Consider the following 11,584-nt stretch of genomic DNA (forward strand, 5'->3'; position numbering starts at 1 on the left):
CCTGATTGGACTATTAATTTACTTATAAGTCCCTAGTAAGGTGCACTTTATGTGCATAGGGCTGGTAAATTAAATGCTACTAGTGGGCCTGCAGCACTGGTTGTGCCACCCACTTAAGTAGCCCCTTTTTCCTTGTCTCAGGCCTGCCATTGCCAGGCCTGTGTGTGCAGTTTCACTGCCACCTCGACTTGGCATTTAAAAGTACTTGCCAAGCCTAGAACTCCCCTTTTTCTACATATAAGTCACCCTTAAGGTGTGCCCTAGGTAACCCCTAGGGCAGGGTGCTGTGTAGGTAAAAGGCAGGACAAGTACCTGTGTAGTTATATGTCCTGGTAGGGTAAAACTCCTAAATTCGTTTTCACACTACTGAGAGGCCTGCTCCCTTCATAGGCTAACATTAGGGCTGCCCTCATACACTGTTGAAGTGGCAGCTGCTGATCTGAAAGGAGCAGGGAGGTCATATTTAGTACGGCCAGAATGGTAATACAAAGTCCTACTGACTGGTGAAGTCGGATTTAATATTACTATTCCAGAAATGCCACTTTTAGAAAGTGAGCATTTCTTTGCACTTAAATCCTTCTGTGCCTTACAATCCACGTCTGGCTGGGCTTGGTTGACAGCTCCTTGTGCATTCACTCAGACACACCCCAAACACAGGGTACTCAGCCTCACTTGCATACATCTGCATTTTGAATGGGTCTTCCTGGGCTGGGAGGGTGGAGGGCCTGCTCTCACACAAAGGACTGCCACACCCCCTACTGGGACCCTGGCAGACAGGAGTAAACTGAAAGGGGACCTGGTGCACTTCTTAGCCACTCTTTGAAGTCTCCCCCACTTCAAAGGCACATTTGGGTATAAAACAGGGCCTCTGCCCTACCTCATCAGACACTTGCTGGAGACGAACCCTGAACCAGAAACTACATCCTGCCAAGAAGAACTGCCTGGCTGCTCAAAGGACTCACCTGTCTGCTTTCTACAAAGGACTGCTGCCTTGCTGTTGCCCTGCTGCCTTGCTGAACTCTTGTCTGGCTGTGAAAGTGCTCTCCAAGGGCTTGGATAGAGCTTGCCTCCTGTTCCCTGAAGTCTCAGGACCAAAAAGACTTCTCTCTTTTACTTGGACGCTCCGTGCGCCGAAAATTTCGACGCACAGCTTGTTTCGGGGCGAGAAAAACGCCGCACACTGACGCTGATCGACGCGACGCTCTTGGGACGATCGAAGATCCGACGCACGGCCTCGCAAGGACAACGCCGCCCGACCTCTAGAGGAGAAATCAACGCGACGCCTGCCGTGAGATCGTAATTTCAACGCGCAGCCCCGCAGATCAAAGTCTAGAGGAGAAATCGACGCGACGCCTGCCGTGAGTTCGTAAATTCGACGCGCAGCCCCGCAGATCGACGCACAGCCGGAGAACAAGCAGGAGAATCCACGCACAGACCCGGGACATCTGGTAATCCCCGCGATCCACAGAAAGAGACTGTCCACGCGCCGGAAAACGACGCCCGACTTCCCCGCGTGGAAAATAACGACGCAAGTCCGTGTGAGCTGGGGAGAAATCGACGCACACACCCTTTTTCCACGCACCTCTTCTCTTGTGGCCCTCTGAGGAGATTTTTCCACTCCTAACCAGGTACTTGTGCTTGAAAGAGACTTTTGTTACATTCTAAAGACTTAAGACACTTTATATCACTTCCCTGTGATATTGCTACAATTTTCCATTGCAACTTTATTCTTTTTGACCTACAATTATCCTGATAAATATTATATATTTTTCTAAACACTGTGTGGTGTATTTTTGTGGTGCTATATGGTGGTATTGTATGATTTATTGCACAAATACTTTACACATTGCCTTCTAAGTTAAGCCTGACTGCTCGTGCCAAGCTACCAGAGGGTGGGCACAGGATAATCTTGGATAGTGTGTGACTTACCCTGACTAGAGTGAGGGCTTTTGCTTGGACAGAGGGTAACCTGACTGCCAACCAAAAACCCCATTTCTAACATTGGTGATCAGCGGTGAGGATAGGACTTGTATTTGTGCAGTGACATACAGTAGCTAAGTATTTCACTACCTACCCACAGTTGAAGGTCAACTTGGTTTTTATCTCTTTTTGAAAATCCGTTTTTTCCTGACAATTTTGAAAAACTAAATCCTCACTCAACATGTCTCTGACTGGGTCTCAGACAGGGGACTTTGACCTAGTCCAGTTGGATACATACACGGTCAAACACTAAGAGGATTCTGCAGGGCATTAAGGGTACCCACCCAAGGGGCCTCCAGAAAGGAGGACTTTCAAGTGGCGCTGAGGGCCTGGGCAGAAGCCCATTTAGAGGATGATGAGGAAGGGGAGCCAGAAAATGGCCCCTCAGAAGGATTTTCACTATCTATGGATGGTGTTACCACTGCAATTGTGCACCCTTCCAGACCAGGGAGCAGTGTCTCCATGCAAAGCCTGACCGCAGAGGAAAGGAGAGAGGAAAGGGAGTTCCAATTGCAAATGGCAAAACTGAAAATTGAGGCGCAACAGGAGGAGAGGAGGGCAGAAAGAGAAGCCAAACAGGCTGAGGCTGAAAGAGCAGCCAAACAGATTGAAGCTGAAAGAACAGCCAAACAGATTCAAGCAGAAGCTGAAAGGGCAGCCAAACAAGCAGAAGCTGAAAGAGCAGCCAAACAAGTGGAAGCTGAAAGAGCTTTGGCTGAAAAGAAACTATTGTTGGCTCATGAACTGAGTCTCAAGGAGCTGGAGATCAAGGCAAGACAGTCTGAATCCAGCAATAATGGTGGCAGCATACAGACAGGACCTGCTGGAGAAAAGAAGGTTCGTATACCCAAAAATGTGGTGCCCAGTTTTGTGGTGGGAGATGACATAGATAAATGGTTAGCTGCTTATGAAGTTGCACTAAGGGCTCATGAGGTTCCTGAAGGGCAATGGGGGGTAGCTATGTGGGGTTATGTGCCGCCATTGGGGAGGGACACACTTCTCACATTGGATCCACCGGATCAAAACACATACCCACTCCAGAAAGCCACTTTACTTGCCAAGTTTGGGCTGACCCCTGAGGGATACCGTCAGAGGTTCAGGGACAGCACCAAACAAACCACACAAACATGGGTAGATTTCTTTGATTTCTCTAGTAAGGCACTGAATGGATGGGTGCGGGGCAACAAAGTAGCAGATTATAAAGGTTTATATGACTTGATCCTGAGAGAGCATATGCTTAATGTTACTTATACAGATTTGCACCAGCACCTAGTGGATAGTAAGCTGACTGATCCCAGGAAGCTTGCTGAGGAGGCGGACCTCTGGGTTAGCACCAGAGTGTCCAAAAAGGTACCTGGGGGGGACTCCCACAAAGGTGGTCAGGGTTCCCAACAGAAGAAAGAGGGGGGAGATAAACTTACAGATAAGGAACTCTCTAAAGGCCCCCAAAAGAATTCCCAGGGAGGGGGTGGCAACCCTTCCTTTTCCAAATTTGGGAAAAAGCCAGGGACATTTGACAAGTCAGGAAAATCTAGCCCCAAATGCATGGAGTGTTACCAATATGGTCACTACAAAGGCGATCCACAGTGCCCCAAGAGGGCACCGTCCACTACCGGACAGGCACCTGGGTTGACTAGTGTAGCACTCGGTGGGGAGATGGACCCAACTAGCTTTGGGGAGCAGGTAGAGATTTCCCTAGTGTCCCTGGGAGAAGGAGAAATGGTGCCCAAGGCCCACATGCCCAGAAATACTTCCAAGTACCGGCAGTGGGTCACCATTGATGGGCAGAGGGTGGAGGCTCTGCGTGACACAGGAGCCAGTATGACTACTATCAAGAGTCAGCTGGTGTCAGCAGAGCAGATAGTACCTAATACATTCCACCAGGTCAGAGTCGCTGACAATCGCGAGAGTCACCTACCGGTGGCTCTGGTTCCCTTTGAGTGGGGGGGGGTCTCTGGTACTCTGAAAGTAGCTGTGAGTCCTGCCATGCCTGTAGATTGTCTGTTAGGCAATGACCTTGAGCACACTGCTTGGAAAGAAGTGGAGCTCAGGTCTCACCTGGAGATGTTAGGGTTACCTGAGTGGGTCTGCATGACCACACGGTCCATGGCTGACCGAGAGGGAAGTCAAGGGCATCTGGAGCCTGGAACGATGGCCCAGAGAGCTGCCAGGAGGAGGGACCAGGGGTGCGGGAAACCGGCCCCAGCTGTTCCCACAGTGGCTGACGGGGCTCCTAAGGAGGAGGCTTCCGAGCCAACTGGGGAAGACATTGCCGCCCTAGGTGACTTACCTGAGCTTGCTGGCTGGCAAGTTGAGGGTGGACCCACCAGGGAGGAATTCTGCAAGGCGCAGAAAGAATGTCCCACTCTAGAAGGTTTGAGGAAACAAGCCTCAAACCAGGCAGCCGGCGACGCCTCTGGCGATCACCACCTATATTGGGAGAATGATCTCCTCTACAGTGAGCCTAAGGTTCCGGGCTTTGGGGCAGCACGTATGCTGGTGGTCCCCCAATGTTACCGAACCTTCCTACTGGGTCTGGCTCACGACATTCCCCTGGCAGGACATTTGGGGCAGGGCAAGACCTTTAACAGGCTTGTCACCCACTTTTATTGGCCCAAAATGAGGACACACTCAGACAAGTTCTGCAGGTCCTGTCCTACCTGCCAGGCCAGTGGTAAAGCAGGAAAAAGGGTTAAAACCCCCCTGATTCCACTTCCTGTCGTTGGCACCCCCTTTGAAAGGGTGGGCATCGACATTGTTGGTCCCTTGGACCCCAAAACTGCCTTAGGCAACAGGTTCATCCTGGTTTTGGTGGACCATGCCACCCGTTACCCAGAGGCAATCCCTCTGAGGACAGTAACTGCACCGGTGGTGGCCAGAACCCTGATGGGGATATTTACCCGTGTGGGATTCCCCAAGGAAATAGTGTCTGACAGAGGCACTAACTTCATGTCTGCATACATGAAGTCTCTGTGGGATGCGTGTGGTGTAACTTACAAGTTCACCACACCCTATCACCCCCAGTCGAATGGTCTTGTGGAGAGATTCAACAAGACCCTGAAAGGCATGATTGGTGGCCTCCCTGAGGCCATGAGGCGTAAGTGGGACGTCCTCTTACCATGCCTTCTCTTTGCTTACAGAGAGGTCACCCAGAGAGGGGTAGGGTTCAGTCCCTTTGAACTTCTCTATGGGTACCCTGTCAGGGGACCCTTAAGCATTGTCCAGGAGGGATTGGAGAAAGCTCCAAAGACACCCCCTCAGGATGTGGTCAGCTATATGTTGGGCCTCCGCAACCAGATGACCCGCTTCTGGAAAGAAGCCCAAGATAACCTTGAGGCCAGTCAAGAGGTGATGAAACAATGGTATGACCAGAAGGCCACCCTGGTAGAGTTTCAACCTGGAGACAAAGTGTGGGTAATGGAGCCAGTAGAGCCCAGAGCTCTCCAGGACCGCTGGTCTGGCCCATTTGAAATAAAGGAGCGGAAAGGGGAGGCCACTTACCTAGTGGACCTCAAAACCCCTAGGAATCCCCTAAGGGTGCTCCATGTGAACCGACTAAAAGCTCATTTTGAGAGGTCGGAGATCAACATGCTTCTGGTCACAGATGAAGGAACGGAAGAGGAGAGTGAACCTCTCCCCGACCTCCTCTCTGCCCAAGAAGGTGATGGGTCAGTAAGCGGGGTCATTCTGTCTGACTCCCTGACTCTAAATCAGAAAGGAGACTGTTATGAGCTGTTGGAGCAGTTTTCCCCCCTGTTCTCCATTACTCCTGGGCTGACCCACCTCTGTGTTCATGATATTGACACCGGTGACAGTCTCCCTGTGAAAAACAAAATTTACAGGTTGTCGGATAAGGTGAAGGCCAGCATCAAGGAGGAGGTCTCCAAGATGTTGACTCTAGGGGTCATTGAGAAATCCAGTAGTCCCTGGGCCAGCCCAGTGGTATTGGTCCCTAAGGCTACTGCCCCAGGTGCGAAGCCAGAACTCCGGTTCTGTGTGGACTACCGGGGTCTCAACTCAGTCACACGGACTGATGCTCACCCCATCCCCCGAGCTGATGAGCTCGTGGACAGGCTAGGAGCTGCCAAGTTCCTGAGTACGTTTGATCTTACTTCAGGGTACTGGCAGATCGGCCTAACTGAGGGGGCCAAGGAAAGATCCGCATTTTCAACCCCGGATGGCCATTACCAGTTCCGGGTGATGCCGTTTGGGTTGAAAAATGCCCCCGCTACCTTCCAACGGTTGGTTAACGGGGTCCTAGCTGGCAAGGATGCCTTCTGTGCAGCCTACCTGGATGACATAGCTGTCTACAGTTCCAGCTGGGAGGAACACCTGCTTCACCTCAAGGAGGTGCTTCAGGCCCTGCAACAGGCAGGCCTGACCATCAAGGCCAGTAAGTGCCAGATTGGGCAGGGTTCCGTGGTGTACTTAGGACACCTAGTGGGTGGTGGCAAGGTGCAGCCACTCCAGGCCAAGATTGAAACTATCAAGGCCTGGCAACCACCCCGAACACAGACGGAGGTGAGAGCCTTTCTAGGCCTCACAGGATACTACCGCCGATTTGTCAAGGGCTATGGTACAATTGTAACACCCTTGACAGAACTCACTTCCAAGAAGCAACCTAGGTTGGTGAATTGGACAGAGGCTTGTCAGAAAGCCTTTGACGCCCTGAAGGAAGCCATGTGCACGGCCCCCGTACTCATGGCCCCTGACTACTCCCAGGAATTTATCGTGCAGACAGACGCTTCAGAGCATGGCATAGGGGCAGTCCTAGCACAGCTGAATGAGGAGGGCAGAGATCAACCGGTAGTCTTTATTAGCAGAAGGCTATTACCACGGGAACAGAGGTGGAGTGCTATTGAACGAGAAGCTTTTGCTGTGGTCTGGGCACTGAAGAAGCTAAGACCCTACCTGTTTGGGACTCACTTCCGGGTTCAGACAGACCACAGGCCCCTCAGATGGCTCATGCAGATGAGGGGTGAGAATCCAAAACTCTTGAGGTGGTCCATTTCCCTACAGGGGATGGACTTTACGGTGGAACATCGCCCAGGGGTTGACCACGCCAATGCTGATGGTCTCTCCAGGTACTTCCGCCTTAGCGATGAGAGCTCCCAGGAGGTCGGGTAGCTCTCCCCACTTTCAGCTGGGGGGGACACATGTTAGACCTGATAGCCTTAGGGTAGTCACCCCTAACTTTTTGCCTGCCTCCCTCCATTTTTTTGGACACTGTTTTTGCTGGTTTATAGACTCTGCGCACTTTACCACTGCTAACCAGTGCTAAAGTGCATATGCTCTCTCCCTTAAAACATGGTAACCTGGAATCATACCTGATTGGACTATTAATTTACTTATAAGTCCCTAGTAAGGTGCACTTTATGTGCATAGGGCTGGTAAATTAAATGCTACTAGTGGGCCTGCAGCACTGGTTGTGCCACCCACTTAAGTAGCCCCTTTTTCCTTGTCTCAGGCCTGCCATTGCCAGGCCTGTGTGTGCAGTTTCACTGCCACCTCGACTTGGCATTTAAAAGTACTTGCCAAGCCTAGAACTACCCTTTTTCTACATATAAGTCACCCTTAAGGTGTGCCCTAGGTAACCCCTAGGGCAGGGTGCTGTGTAGGTAAAAGGCAGGACATGTACCTGTGTAGTTATATGTCCTGGTAGGGTAAAACTCCTAAATTCGTTTTCACACTACTGAGAGGCCTGCTCCCTTCATAGGCTAACATTAGGGCTGCCCTCATACACTGTTGAAGTGGCAGCTGCTGATCTGAAAGGAGCAGGGAGGTCATATTTAGTATGGCCAGAATGGTAATACAAAGTCCTACTGACTGGTGAAGTCGGATTTAATATTACTATTCCAGAAATGCCACTTTTAGAAAGTGAGCATTTCTTTGCACTTAAATCCTTCTGTGCCTTACAATCCACGTCTGGCTGGGCTTGGTTGACAGCTCCTTGTGCATTCACTCAGACACACCCCAAACACAGGGTACTCAGCCTCACTTGCATACATCTGCATTTTGAATGGGTCTTCCTGGGCTGGGAGGGTGGAGGGCCTGCTCTCACACAAAGGACTGCCACACCCCCTACTGGGACCCTGGCAGACAGGAGTAAACTGAAAGGGGACCTGGTGCACTTCTTAGCCACTCTTTGAAGTCTCCCCCACTTCAAAGGCACATTTGGGTATAAAACAGGGCCTCTGCCCTACCTCATCAGACACTTGCTGGAGACGAACCCTGAACCAGAAACTACATCCTGCCAAGAAGAACTGCCTGGCTGCTCAAAGGACTCACCTGTCTGCTTTCTACAAAGGACTGCTGCCTTGCTGTTGCCCTGCTGCCTTGCTGAACTCTTGTCTGGCTGTGAAAGTGCTCTCCAAGGGCTTGGATAGAGCTTGCCTCCTGTTCCCTGAAGTCTCAGGACCAAAAAGACTTCTCTCTTTTACTTGGACGCTCCGTGCGCCGAACATTTCGACGCACAGCTTGTTTCGCGGTGAGAAAAACGCCGCACACTGACGCTGATCGACGCGACGCTCTTGGGACGATCGAAGATTCGACGCACGGCCTCGCAAGGACAACGCCGCCCGACCTCTAGAGGAGAAATCAACGCGACGCCTGCCGTGAGATCGTAATTTCAACGCGCAGCCCCGCAGATCGAAGTCTAGAGGAGAAATCGACGCGACGCCTGCCGTGAGTTCGTAAATTCGACGCGCAGCCCCACAGATCGACGCACAGCCGGAGAACCAGCAGGAGAATCCACGCACAGACCTGGGACATCTGGTAATCCCCGCGATCCACAGAAAGAGACTGTCCACGCGCCGGAAAAAGACGCCCGACTTCCCCGCGTGGAAAATAACGACGCAAGTCCGTGTGTGCTGGGGAGAAATCGACGCACACACCCTTTTTCCACGCACCTCTTCTCTTGTGGCCCTCTGAGGAGATTTTTCCACTCCTAACCAGGTACTTGTGCCTGAAAGAGACTTTTGTTACATTCTAAAGACTTAAGACACTTTATATCACTTCCCTGTGATATTGCTACAATTTTCCATTGCAACTTTATTCTTTTTGACCTACAATTATCCTGATAAATATTATATATTTTTCTAAACACTGTGTGGTGTATTTTTGTGGTGCTATATGGTGGTATTGTATGATTTATTGCACAAATACTTTACACATTGCCTTCTAAGTTAAGCCTGACTGCTCGTGCCAAGCTACCAGAGGGTGGGCACAGGATAATCTTGGATAGTGTGTGACTTACCCTGACTAGAGTGAGGGCTTTTGCTTGGACAGAGGGTAACCTGACTGCCAACCAAAAACCCCATTTCTAACACTTAGCACTTGAAGTGTTGTCTGTTGCTCATTCACTTGCTTCACTGTGCTACTTCTGTGTGCAATATGTTAATAAGTAAGGTGTGTTTTACATCACCTTTTAGGTCAAACCTGGCAATGCGCATGCGCTGCTCTCGACATGTTGCAATCTAATCTGTGGACTTTAACCACGCCGATCTCACGCCCATTACTTTCATTCGTTATTGGGGGTGCCTTTCAGACTTCCTTTGGTTTGTTTGGTAAATGCTTGTAAATGCTTTGCATTTCTCCCGCCTTCGTTCAATCCCTGGAGACTTTCTCTGCTACATGGATCCTTTTACCATCAGCCATATGTTACCTTTTGGCACATTACTTTTTTCTTTCCGCTCTCCTCGCTTAATGGCGCTTGGTCATCCTCGGCGCCGTGGCTGCTCCCAGCTGCTCGCTTCTGCCGTCACATTCACCCGATCCAGCAGGCGTTTTCAGTCACGCTCCTCATTGGCCAGATAGTCTCAGCGTCTAAAACACATCATTGCCCAAAACACAGGTAGAGTTTTGCAGAGCCCCACCACGCATCTGTCACTCCACAGCGCTAGTTGATTGGTATTTTGTGTAAGTATAACTTTCTTTAACTGAGTCATATTCAACAGCCCCTTAATTTTCTATTAGCCTAATTTCCTTAACTGTCTCTTGTGTATCGCCGCTGGTTTGGTTCCATTGACAGGGGAAGGTGTGACTCTTGCTTCTTGTATCCTTAAACGCAAGTGCTTGGTGACATCGTCCGCCCGCGTGTTGCCTCATGGGGTAGCCTTGAACAGGAGTAAGCGGGACTTGGAGAAGAGAGAGCCGGTTGGTGTTAGTTTAACGCAAAGGCATCTTGGTCATTGTGCTAATTTTGGAACGAAGATGACTTGAGCTAGCAGCCACGACATCCGACTTCTCTCTTCAATGTAGCTCTGCTGTATTGTGATCACTCTGCCGACCCATGTCTATTCATCTGTGTTGAGGCACGAGTATACTTACAGCTTTATATTTCTGGTTTTCCACATCTTCCTCTCTCTCCATTACATGCATTTTAAATGTACATCATTGCTTTCCAAAATCAGCTTAATTTTTCACATCCTTTTCCTGTTTATGATCGATATTTCTTGAGTCACCTTACCGACTGGAATCAGTGCGTTATTCAACCCCATCTAATTGTAATTCTGTAGATCAAAAACCTTTGCAGCCTTTTTTTTCTGCTGTAACCAACACACTCAAAGGGCAGATCAATTTATTTTGCACTCTCACAAAAAACATACCACTGTGCCACAAAGTGTGGAATATTAATAGCAATATTTGTATTTTTTTGCTGCAGATAGAGGAAGAAGGTAAATGTAAGTGCTTTAGTTATATGCAGAAAAATCCTGGCTGGCTGATGAGGGGTGATACCCCAAACCTGGTCCCAGGATGCTTGTTTTGGGTTCAGGGAGGACCTGGCCTGGCAGTTCGGGCTCGACTGTTCCCATGGAGAACAGGGTCAAGAATGATTTGCATATGACTGGGTCCAAATTAGGGTGGCGTGGTGTGCAAAAAACGATGGCTTAAACCCAGATATTTGTGAATGGATCTGAATGTTTGCATTGTTCAGAATTCTGTCCATAATCTGTTCTTTTAGCTGTAGTTACATGCAGGGCCATTGTAATTATGTGGGAGGGAGGAATAAATTATGCAGCAGGGTTCACCAATTTATGTAGCAAGGAAAGTCCAGTTATGCATTTACAACACCGACAGCTCTAACTCAAGCAAATGCAAGACCTACTGCATCGCAAATGCTTGTTGTTTATATTTGAAGGTCTTAGGGAATATCCAACAACGGCACACAACACGAGGGGTGTATAGGGGAACACCGCTCCGCAACATTACAAGAAGGTCCTGGACCTCCTTGCTACCGTTGCAAAGGCTAGCCCTTCTAAAGTCCCTTTCGCACAGGAAAAGATTATTTTATCCTTTATAATCTGCATCTTCATACCTCTCTCTCGCGCTTTCTCTTCCCCTCTTCCCTCAAGAACCCCCCCAATTTACTTAAAGGGATAAAAGAAAATGTTATCTGTGCCACTTCTTATGTTAGTTTTTGCCCAGTTTGAATGAGGAAGAAGCACCAGCTGTAAGCAAAAAGCCTTCTGGAAGTCCTGGAGCACACTTTCCTCTCTTCATAAGGCAGTTGTACGTGCTTTCTTGGATATACTAACTGTTGGCCTTCCCAGCCACTGAAAATATTGGTCAAGCATAGGTGGAAATGAAGTGTCAGCAATATGGC

The sequence above is a fragment of the Pleurodeles waltl genome, chromosome 4_2 (assembly GCF_031143425.1).
Source record: "Pleurodeles waltl isolate 20211129_DDA chromosome 4_2, aPleWal1.hap1.20221129, whole genome shotgun sequence".
Classification (NCBI taxonomy): Eukaryota; Metazoa; Chordata; class Amphibia; order Caudata; family Salamandridae; genus Pleurodeles; species Pleurodeles waltl.